This window comes from Pleurodeles waltl, chromosome 9, assembly GCF_031143425.1.
Source record: "Pleurodeles waltl isolate 20211129_DDA chromosome 9, aPleWal1.hap1.20221129, whole genome shotgun sequence".
Lineage (NCBI taxonomy): Eukaryota > Metazoa > Chordata > Amphibia > Caudata > Salamandridae > Pleurodeles > Pleurodeles waltl.
Window position 1 is genome coordinate 893,995,918 of NC_090448.1, and position 12,764 is coordinate 894,008,681.

A 12,764-nucleotide genomic window follows, 5' to 3' on the forward strand; every position below is an offset into this window, starting at 1 on the left:
TAACATAATTTAGATCATCAACATTAACAGGTAACAATGTGTCAGGGCTTAAAGCTGAGTGACTTCTGATAGACACATTGGGAGAACCAAGAATTAATAACGCATAATGGGTAAGACAGGCATTAGTCAGGTATTGGGTTTTGGTTTCGGTCAAAAGGACCTCAACCGAATGAGGGACATAGTTAAAGGATGTCCCATCACAATGCCTTCTCCTTGACTAAGACTTACACCAGTGTCAGCCTCATTCTTTACACAGCCGAGGACATCTGCAGCAACAGGATCTAATGTGGTGGAAAAATATGCCACAGGTCTGTTTGTTCCTCCATGCAACTGTGCCAAAACAGAAAGTGCACAAAACAGTGAAAAACATTCCCAGATCCAGAGCTCTGCACAAACTCTCTCTCAACTCAGTAAAAGCTTTCATGCATTCTTCATCAAACAGGACTGGGTTGGTAATGTAATATCTTTCTTTGTTAATTTCTGCAGAGGTTTTGAAATTACTGAAAAAATTGAGATCCATCGGCAGCAGTAACTCACCATGCCCAAAACATTCTGACCTCTCTTTGTGTAACTAGGGCGGTTCACCTGCATAATGGTCGCAACTCTCTCTTGGGACACTTTCCTTGCATTATTCTCAATATGGTGACCCAAATAGTTTACTTTATTTTGGCAATACTGAAATTTGGTAGGGGAAACCTTATGTCTGTTTTCACCCAAATGATTCAACTATGCTATGGTATCTTGTCTACAGGCTTCACGTGTATTGGATGCAACCATCAAATCATCAATGTATTGTACCAAGGCGGACTGATATGGCATATTTAAGGACATTAAGTTCTTTTTCAGGATCTGATTACAAATGGATGGTGATTCTGAGAATCCCTATGGAGTTCGGCACCACTAACACACACAATTGCCAAATTTAAATGAGAAAAGGAACTGGCTGTCTTCATGTCAGGGCACGGAAAAGAATGCTTGGGACAAATCAATAACAGAAAATCATTCAGCTTCACATGGAATCTGGAATAAAATTACTGCTGAATTTGGCACCACGGTACAACATGATACCACTATTTTGTTCCCCTTCCTCAAATCTTGGAGAATGTGGTATTTTCCACCTGGCTTCCGCAGTACCATACTGAAAGGATCAATGAAATAAGAAGATACATCTCATCTATTTGGCGGGAAGTTTCATCATAACTATTTGTTTGAATTGCTATTCCTTCATGAGTACAGGTGCTGGAGCATTTTAATTTGCATAGCAAGTCTCTTCCTAACAGACTCACAGGACTTAAATCAAAAACTACAAATTGGTGTGAATCCTCAAAGGTTCCTATCTTGACCTAGATGTACTCCGTAATGGGATTTACCAGATGCTTTTTTGCTACTCCTGCTACCTGAACTGTTCTTCCAGAAACTGGTATATTAGGGACTTCTGCAGATCTGCCAGTGTAATGGGTTGCTCCATTGTCAACCAGAAATAAAACATGATGACCCATAATATTTGCATTCACATAGGGACCACACTGATCTGCCTTCAGTGAGACAGCCATTGTTCACACACTTCATCATCACTGAAATGTATTAGTGGGTATTGTGTGATTAACTGATTTCCATTTGGTCTCTGGTTTGCATTCTGTTGAGGAACCATTCCCTGTTGCCGTGCCATTGGAGCTTGTCGAATCAGAACTTCCTGTGGGGCCTGAATTTGCTGTTTGGGAAAATTGTACTTGGTGGGGAAACTTGCATTTCTACTGCTCTAGTAGGGACATTCATATTTTGGTTTCGCAAAACAGTCCTGTACCTGTTGTAAACCATCTGCGCAACACCACCACATTGCACCATATTATTCATGTTCCCGTATGGACACTCCCATCTTCAGTGTCCAATATTCCAACACTCATGACACGGAAGTATTCTCTTCATGGTTTGAACATCAGCCACACTGACATTCTGATTTACTCGAAGTCCACAACTTCTACCTCTAAACTGAGGCATATTGCCCTACTGTTGTGCTCCCTGCATTCCTCCTATGCTCATCCTCTCTTACGATCCATGCATACCTGCTGCTTCACCAGACTTAATTTGCATCACCATCATCTTCTCTTTTAATCTCTTCTGCTTCAATTCAATTTCATCACTACAGTGTTTTGCATACTGCAGTACTTCAATCGGTTTACCCTGCCAGCAAATCAAAGGATTCTGAATCATATTGCTAATTTCAGACTTTAATTCTTGAACTAATCTGAACACAAATAGAATCATATTCTTTGTTCAATAATCTCTGTACCACTGAATTGTTTAAATGCTTGTAATAGTATCTCATAATAAGCATGAATGGACTATTTCCACTTCTGAGCTGTCCTGTCAATTCTCTGCCAATCAAAAGCTTTAGGGGAAACCCTAGTTTTCAGAAATTCAATCATCTTATAATAACTTTTCATCACCTCTTCAGATGGGGCACCTGTCACTGTGTCCCTTGTCGGCTCACAAGATGGCAAATCAACACTGCTTAAATTCAGCCCACAAATCTGCTGGAAACACAATTTCAAATAACGTGTTCAAATCTTCCCACAAACACAGTGAAAGCCTAACAAACCTCTCAGTTTGTTGGTATCATTCCACATGCTTCTTCCTCAACTTTGGGTAATCATTGGTAAATGACAATATGTCACTCCTGCTCCATGGGACATGAATAAAATCCCCTCCCAGAATTTCTCTCATTGGCATAATTTTACAGCTCCCTCAGCCTGCTGTACACTATTCGAGTATGCAGTCGGCTTTTTCTTCTGATCTCTTTTCTTAGCCCATTTGCCCAATGCGCCCCATGTTTAGATGCTCTGAATCAATTCTTCAATGTGAATTTTCATGCAAGGTGATCTCATGTTAGCAATGTCTCTAGAATCAAATTCTAATATGTATGGAAGAATCAAATCTGTCCAATTCAAGTGTTCCCTCAATCATTTCATTCAATTCCAATTTTAGATTAGCCATATTCACTGTCTTCTCTTCCTCTGGTCTGTTTCTCAAAACTAACATTTCACCCAAACAGCCTAACCATTCAGTTATTTGTTGTGCTGGCAATCCTTGCTAGCTAATATTATTACCTCGAGATATGGGCTGTGGAACATTACAGGGTGCTCTCATAGCTTGCTCCTGAGCAAGCATAGATGAACCTGTAGAGAACAGAGACATTCCATATCAATCAGCGGTCCTACGTTATCACATATCTGGTTAGAACCAAATTAATTCATAGGGGTCATGGCTGACACAGTAGTGCTCAGTCTTTCCATTTCTGCATTAGTTCCAAAAGGAGAATGAACTGTTGATACTGGGTTTGTAGTCTGTCCATTATTACCCTGGGCATACAACAGGACAACTGGTCCTATTGTTACGTCAACTGTCAATGCATCTGGTCCTGACAAATTCATTTCACTTGGTGGGAACATCAGTCCTGTTCTTTGATCAGTTAATACTGTACAAAAGGTCTGAGTTGACTGATTTGGGGCAACATTGGGCCATATGTACGAACACATTTTCCCATAGACACAGAATGGGTAAAAGTCTTTGCTACATCTGGCCCATTCTGTGGTCTCAATACTGGGGAATACATAGGCATTGTCTGATTCACAATTTGTGCAGGTGTCATTACATTAGGCAGATTCCATTTGAGTCACTCCTGAATTACGAATTGAATGTGACATAACTGGTTGCTGATATTCTTGGCTGTATTAACAACTGGAACAGTCAGATAAACTGCTGGCACATGTGCTACAGAAGCAGTAGGTACATTTGGAGTTACTTGAGCCTGGCTTTGTGCAACTGTACTCTGGCTATACTTGAAGCTACATTCTGATTCAATTACATTTTGCACTGGAGACAATTCTGTAAAAGCTGGGCTATAAGTTAATCATCCAAATCACTTTCTGTGGCTGTTGCCTTTTATGTTCATCTAACTTCTGCAGACTTCTTTTTGGTTTTAGATCTAACACTTCCATCACCCTCCTGTGTTATTGCTACAAATAATTTTACTCTGTGTAACATGTCTGCTCTCCAACCTTTCTGTTCCTCATCCTATCTAGCTGATATCAATGTCTTTTCTGCTTTTCTCATTTTCCTCACTAATTTATTTGCCTCTTTCTGCCTCACAACTAATTCCCAAATGGCAAGTGCTTCAAATTGTGCAGGTCTTGATTCATACAACACTCTCCTCAAATTCTCTAATACCCTTGAATTGAAAGTACAGTAACAGGGAAAAGCTAAGTAACGTTCCTTCTCAGTGTCTTTGCATCAGTGTTTTACCCATAGACATGCTGAAACTCCTCTCTCATCCATTACCTCAAGTACTGGTGTACCCTCAGATGGAGTAGGTTCAACCTCTCTAAGTAGAATAAAAACATCATCTCTTAAAGCTTTGAAAAACACAAATTTAATTTACAAACACAAGTTCTGCAAATCCAGGAAGTATTTTTCAATCCCACATCCTTTTCCCAACCTGTCCTCGGCCTAAAGCACTGCACTCTTTTCCTCCAATCCGTGTGCAGCTCTTCTCACTAATTAACCAATCCCTGTGAAGACCAAATTACAATCACACTCACTTCACTCTGCAGCTGCAACTCACTTCACAGCAGTCTCATACACCACTCACGCATACACCCTAAATGCGAATACTGCGAGCACAAAAGCCAAACCTGTCTGCTCACTACAGGTAGGACTCAAACGCTTTGAAAGCTGTACGGCTACACTTTGACTGTGTCTTTTGCACATGCACAAGTAAGATTTGACCTGCAAACCTCACTCCGTTTGATACAGATCCTCCCTGTGCACTCAGGATTCCACTGGTATTGTTGACAGCACTCAACTGACCAACACCTTTCTGCAGACAATAAAGTAACCAAGTGTCTGCATACACTTGTGCAGTACTCTGGAGTCTTAAGCCACGCAGGACCCGTAAACAACAACGTGGGCAATTTTGGGCACAAAGCGCAACATTCACTTTGAGTACAACAACTCCCCAAACATCTAAAACTTCACCGCAATTTAGCAAAAGCACAAATCCTACTCCGAACACATCCTGTACACCTGTATTACACTGCTGGAATTTCATCCACCCTTGCAATGTGGACAAAATCTATCTTCCCTCCTCATAAGGCAAAACCATCACTCCTCTAACAAAAAATGTAGTAGCATGCACAGGGGTCTTCCTCCCAACTGCGATTCAGAAACGGCACATGCAGGTGAGACGCCACAACTCACCCCACCCACACAAGGGGTCAATAGGATGTTTGGACTCAGTGAAGAGTGGATAATCACATTTATTCAACACAAATCAATAACATGAGAAATCGTAACAATTTAAACACCATGACCAATTTGGCCACCAAAACAAGACGCCAAAGGGAATTAGGTTTCAAACCTTCATTACAGCCACAGAATCAATGTCATGTAAATGGTAGGCAAAACTAAGTTACAAACATACATGGAAAATATAGGTTGACCAAAACGTCTAAAAAGAGATTAATTCTACTAAACATCAATATGATTAAATACTCGGGAGAATAACACAAATGAACAGAACTAAAATATGAACTTCAAAAACAAATTTAAAAGCAGATGATGGTGAAATCAGTAAATCAGCAAAATTCAATAGTAACAATCCGATTTTCAGGCTGGGCCATCCTTATCCCTACTACGAATTTGGACTTGCATGTGTTGGGACGGGCTAAAAGAAGAGACAAAAATGATTTGGAAAATCATCTAACTAGATTAATTCACAATAAACCACATTGCAGACTATACACCTCTCATGAGACAGTAAACAAGAATGATTTGTCTGTTCAGAGCTCTCACAGCTTCTCAGCATCAATAGCTGCATTAGGAACAGTACATGACATGAGCTGAGCTGCATATGGGGCAGGGCAGCAGTTCTGAATTTGTTAGGCATATTAGTACTGAACAGCATATGTAAATGGGGCATATAGGATTAACGGGAAACTCATATCATCAAAGGCTAGGAATGGTAGAAGACTTGGAGAGGAATAGAAGGTGACATCACGAACACCAAGGAAGAAATCTCTAAAATTTTCAGAAGACTCTAAAGTTTTCAAAAGTCTCTCCCTAGCTAAAAAAATTTCCATTGCGTTCTGATTGGTTCTCAGAGTAGACCCATCTTGCGCAAATGGATGAATATCCAATGAGAATTATAGATGCCCATCAGGTTTGCAACTATTCTGGATTTTCTCAGGGCAGATGCAAAGTCATCTCAATAAATTCATACAGTTCCATTGAAAAACAATAATTTGTATGACATTTGAAACAGTGCAACTTCTTCCCATGTACCAAACGATGATCCCAACAGTGCTTAAGTGAATTGAACAATACTTGTTGTGCATCCGATAGCTAAAACAAATATCTTTACATTTCGAGGTCAACAGAACCCAAATTGTTATCTCTTAGTACAATAACACATTGCCCAACAAATAAGCAAACTTAGAAAATAATTTGGGTAAAAGGAAACATGATGAATTAGCACTTCTCACTATTGCAGCAAAAATGAATCTTCAGGCATTGTCTAGTTAAGTGTAGCTAAACATATATTTCTAAATCGATAAACACTTCTGCTATTGCATACCACTTAATTACCATGCAAACAAAAATTCATTTCATTTGAAGACATCATTAGTGCATTACACTATAAATAATTGAAACGTATATTTATTTCTCTGTACACAACTCTACATTCATAAAATCCATATACATCAATATAAGTATGGCTAATTCATGTTCATTCAACACTCAAAATATTTTCTATCTTTACTATATCTCTAAAAATAATACCTTTAACATTAATTCATATCGGTAGTTTACTAAATACGATGTCCAAATAATTGGAGGGCACAATGTCCTCGATAACTCAAAAGAGCACATTTTAGCATTTCATGTCAATTTCTCTGTTAGGCTTTTAAATGAAGATTTAAAAGTCACTATATCCTAACTTCTGTACCACTAATGTATTAGTAAAACTTGATCTCTATCAGTACCCACCTTATTAATCAAAAGCATTTCCCTCTGTAATAAACGTGTTGCTCTGTCTCCTTGAGTTGTAAGGGGTACTGTTTTTATTACATGAAATCGTAGTCGAGGCACACATTGGTCCAATTAGGTGAACTGAGCGGAAACCCCAGTTTTGTCTTTTTGTTCCTTGTGGTGCTTTTATATTAGGTTTTAAAAATCTTAATTTTCCTCTTTCTTTGTTGAAATTTGTTAATTACTTTTGATTTTTTGCTTTCAGATGTTTCACCCTGAGATGGGCTCCTTTTTATTCTTAACAGTTGGGAATATGGTAAATTGTTTTTCAATGTCCAATCAGTGAAATGATTAATAACGCACATTTTGTTCTTATCACTGGGCTTGATAAGCAGTTTGGTGTTTCTTTTGTTGGTTTCTAGGACAGTATTTAGTTCCAAGAAATCAATGATGTTTTTATCAATTTTGTGAGTGAGCTTGATCTGATGTCCTTTTGATTCAATTCTGTAATATTTATTAGTAACTATTCACTTCTTGTCAAACTTAGAAAAGTGTCATCTAGGTACCAAAGAGTCTCACAGCCTATGAACACTGTCTTTTTAACAAGATGTGTACGAATTCGAAACTGTATATAGCGCATGTTTGCATATGATGGTGCTGTCCCAAACCCCGTGGAAGTTCTGATTAGTTGTAGGTAGAAAATGCTGTTGATGTCTCTGAAAAGTTGAGAAATACTGTGAAGGGTAACCGTCCTAAAAGAAAATCTGAAGGGGTGTCTTGTGGTGAATTATTAAGTAATGCCCATTTGACTGCTCTCATACCTCCTTTGTGGGTAATAAATGTATACAGGGCATCTACATCAATGGTGCAAAGTTGTTATTTTTTTTGATGGGTAATATTTTAGCTTCAATATAACATCAGGATGCATTTGATGAGCCATCTGGCTATTCCTGCCTTTGACATGGCATGCCCTTTACGGGGTTTGGAGAAGGGTACAAACAACTGTTGTGTCTTGCGTAAAGGTTTGGTTCTATCAATGTTATACATAAAAGCATATTTAACATATTGAGAGAGGAGTGCCTTTTCAGCTGCCAAGTCGGGTTGTGTGAAAAAGGCTGAGAACTCAAAAATTGTGGAAGGCAGAGACCACCTTGGCTAAGAAATTGGGATTAGTCCTAAAGAACCACTTTATCCTTGTGGACTTGAAGTAAGGGTCCTTTAAGTGTAGGAGCTTACGATTCACTGATGCGCCCAAGTGAGGTAGATACAATGAGAACGGCAACCTTCCAGGACAGTAATTGAAGACAGCATGAATGCAAAGGCAGAAAGGGTGCACCCATCAGTCTAGTAAGGACAATGTTAAAGTTCAAAGAAGGTGCGGGAAGCGCACTGGGTGGGAAGACTCGCTTGCGGCCTTCCATGAAGGCTTTAATAACGGGTACTTTGAATAAATAATGGTCTCTATTTTTCATGTATGGTGCAATAGCAGCTAGACACAATCTGATTGAGATACAGCCCAAACCTGACTTTTGAACATGAAATAACCAAGGATATCCTGCACAGTGGGGATAAGTGCACTAATATTGTTTTGAGTTGAGTAATGCAAAAACCAGCTCCACTTAGCAGCATAACAGGTGCATGTCTCTTTAAATATGTCCATACACTCCTGCAGCAAATCAAGGTACCCAAATTCTAAAACCTCAGGAGCCAAATCACTAGGTTGAGTTGCTGGTGTGGAAACGTGCTGCTTCAATCTTGTCTTGTCATCTTGCGTCTTTTCTGTGGTGAACAGATCTATGTCTGGGCTGCCCCACCTGTGGAATTAGGGGAGCAAGACTTGTGGGTTGGGTTCCCACCTTTAGATTTGTTGTATATAATAGGACTACAAAGTTGTTGTTCACCCCTGACAAATATTCTGCCAGAAGATGAGCTTGGTGATGAATGGCCCAGTGCCAGAGCTGTTGGGTTAGGGCCGACAAGGAAGGGAAGTGGGTGCCTCCCTACTTCAGTAGATAGAACATGGCAGTCATGTCAATACGCACCAGGACTGTTTTGACTTGAATCTGAAGGAGAAATGCCGTTAGCGCTAACGGAGTGCCTAACCGCTGCAAGTGGTTGATGTGAAATGCCTGCAGAGGAGGTTGCCACAAACTCTGGACTGTTATGTTGCTGAGGTGTGCCCCTCAGCCGGCTACGGTGTGAGTCTGTGATGATGGTCACTTGCTGAACAGAGACCAGAAAAGGCCTGCCCCATGGCAAGGTGCTACATTCCACCACTGCAGAGAACGATGGGTGCTGGCCCTTCCCAATGCTACATCCTCCTTGTGAACCTGCACTAGTGATCACTGACTAGAGAGGCACCCTTGAATCAGACATATGAAGCCGGGCGTGGGGCACCATAGCGATGCAAGATGCCATCATGCCTAGCAAGCGCAAAACAGTGCTGTTGTGCCATGTACTGATTTTAGTAGGTAGAATGTAAATAGTAATCCTTTTTGGAAAGCTTTGATGGAATGTTGTTGTAATAAAACTCTAGGTTGCGGAATGTTGGGGAGTTAGAGCGGAGATAATCATGCCTTGTACCTATTGGGATGCTGTTAGTCTTGTGGGCCTTTCAATGCAGTAATAAACTTGAAGATTTGAACTTCTTCATTGTATTGCACTCTGTTCTGTGATAAATGAACACTACAAGTGTGAACCGAAGTGTAACTGAGTGGCTGAAAAAGAGGCAGCAACTGTTGGAAAGAATATACTATTTGAGGACTGGAGAAGCCTTTTCCTCAAGACAGTTGAGGACTAGCGCTAGGAAGGGTTGGATCTGAAGTGGTTCCAAGCGTGTGTGTGTGTCATTTGCTGTAAACCCCAGTGTGTGAAGGAGGGAGACTGTGTCCTGATTGTGGACCAGGCATTCATGTCTACCTAAACTCTTATCAGCCAGTCGTCGAGTAAGGAAACATGGGGATCCAGTCCTCCGTGAATGAGTGGTCACAACTGCTAGACTTTTTCTGAAAACCCTTTGAACAATGATGACTCTGAAGGATAGAACCTTGAACTGATCATGTTGACCACTTACCACGAACCAGAGGTAGCAGCGATAAGCTAGATGGATCGGGATGTGAAAGTAGGTGGGGGTGGCCAAGAGGTAGGGTACCCGTATGGAAGTGCTGACAGGATGCACCTGTTGAAACATCCGAAGCTGAGGACTGGTCTAAGTGAGCCATATGTGTTTGGGGGGGGGGGGGGAGGAGCGATGAGAGGTTCTAGAAAGTGCAGGGGATAGATACCCTTGCTTTGGTGTAATACAGCCTCTATGTCTCCTTTCGAGAGAATCACCTGAACGTCTTCCTTTACAGATATGTGTGTGGAAGGGGGATGTTTGCTGGAATAGCTAGGAGCTCTAGACAGTAGTCATGCTCTATGTTAAACAGTACCAACTTGACTGATGGGGTCTTGTCCTAGCAATGAAGAAATCTGTGAAATCTTAACCCGACAGGTGTTTTGTGATCCAGGAGAAATGCTGGGTAAGTCCGTATTTGGCTCCCTTGGTGGGGGTGTCTCTGCTTCAGCCCTGGGAGTTATTACCCCTGAAGGAACCCCTTAAAAACCCTCTACCTGACTGTTGCTGATAGCCCTGCTGCCAACTTTGCTATGAGTGGGATGGTTCTGGGTTGGTGGTTTTGGAACCTCCTCTCTAGTCTTGCCTACAAAAGGAACCTCTACCTCAGGGGGTCCGCAAGGCGCCCAACGCTTTTGCAACATCTGTGTCTTGTTTACCTTCAAGCATTGTGTCAACCTGAGGTCCAAAGAGGCCCATCAAACAGCAGGTTGATGAGGTGCTGTTGCAACTCAGGCTTTAACCCGGCCTCTGAGCCAGGAATGGTGCAGCAACATAATGGAGGTGTCTGCCACATCAAAAAGCACATTAAATGTTGGTCTTAATGATGGCCTAGCCTTTCACTATAAGCGGTTTCCTCTTCTTCTGGTACTGGTCTGAGGGGTGCTGCAAAATACCCTCCATTTCCTCTCAATGGGCCCTGTTGCATCTAGAGACCTCCCGAGTTAGCGATGCAACAGTGTGTAGCTGCACATACTACTACTCATTTCCCTACCTGATCTATGAGCTTACTCTCTTTATTAGGAGGTATAGCGTCTCCAGTAGCCTGGGTATCTGCTTGTTTCGTAGAGATGGTAATCCATAGGAAATTAATAATGATGTAACTCCAAATGTAGAGTGGGCCTGAGAAAGCTGGCTTATAATTATTTTCAGTATGTGGCATAACCATGCAAGATTTTACAGTCTCTTTCAAAGTATCAGTAGACGATTTAACCACTGCCTCGGGTTTGGGAAGATGCTGTGTAGAGTGCACAGACTTGAGAGAGGGTCTCTAGGAGGAAATTCTCTTCCACTGGGGTGATGTATAAATCCACCTGGTGGGAGGCACCAATGCTTAGGTGGTGAAGCCCTTACTGGAATATGTTCTAAGTGTGAGTCTGTTGGGATTCCACAGCAAAGTCCTCCCAAGGGTCACCGGAAACACCCTGGCACCCACATGCTAAATATTCAGCTTGTGAATTAAGGCTTGGTCTGCCAGTGTTGGAATACGAGTATAAGGACCTATGTGAGGAGTGCATACAAGATAATGGAGGAGGAGGAGGTGGAGGTGAAGATGGAAGAGGCAGAACTGATGAGGGTGGAGGAGAAGGAGGAGGAGTGCTCCTTGGTCTTTTAGGAGGACCATGAACATCCAGTAGTTGAGCCTCCTCAGGAGCAGGTTTGTGCTTCTAGGGCAGAACATGCTCAGAAGCCACAATCTTCCTGGTGCATGGGTTAATGACTATTGTACTCTGTCTGACATGCAACTCATCCTGTAACCTTTCGAATATGGGACGTTCCTCGATGCAGAGAAGGCGTGAGATGCAGACAATGGTTTCTGGTGCCAAGACTGGCTTTGACAGCAGTGGAGCTGGAGTCTGTGGCTTTGGTGCTGCTGTGTAGCGGCATTGATGGGTGGTTTCAGTGTTCAGGCAGGTCAAGGATTGAGGGCTTTGGCAAAGTTGATCCTCAGCTCCAAGGCCTTGCTTTGGTGCCAACCAGTGCTGGAGGACAGTGGTGCATTTGAAGATGGCAGTGGTTTCAGCAATGGGCTCAATGTCCAACACACAGAAGGGACGTGTTCGGCTTGGATATGCGTCCGCTTATGATGGGTAACTGGTACAGGGATTTCAAAACTATTTGAGCATGATGTTGTTCTGACACGTTGACTGGAAACCACTGAATTTGATGGGGCATCTTCCTCCTCCTCTTGGAGGCACGCCTCACTGGACTCGGAGGCATCACAGTGGATGTACTCTGGGCTAGGCAGCCGGCCGGGAGCTTTGGTGTTTCACCAAGGTACTCTACCTGTTGTTCTTTGGCGGCTAGGGGGTTGGCTTCCCTGAGGATGCAGGATGTCTCCAAAGAGGGCTGGGCCATCCTGGTGTGAGCCCATCATTGATCTTGGCAGTGAAGAAAAGTATTTTTACTTCGGAACGCCTGACAGCAGTTGCAGCGGCCCTCACTGATCTGGCGAAAGACACAAGTTGCCATGCTGTGGACATTTATAGTGACACTGGGGACATCTTTTCAAGAGCATCATTTCCATCACCACAAGGGGCTCAACAAATACCAAAGGAGGGCCAGAGCACACAGTGGCCCTAGGGGCTCTGAGGCCTGGATGCTTGTCACCGAAGGATGCAAC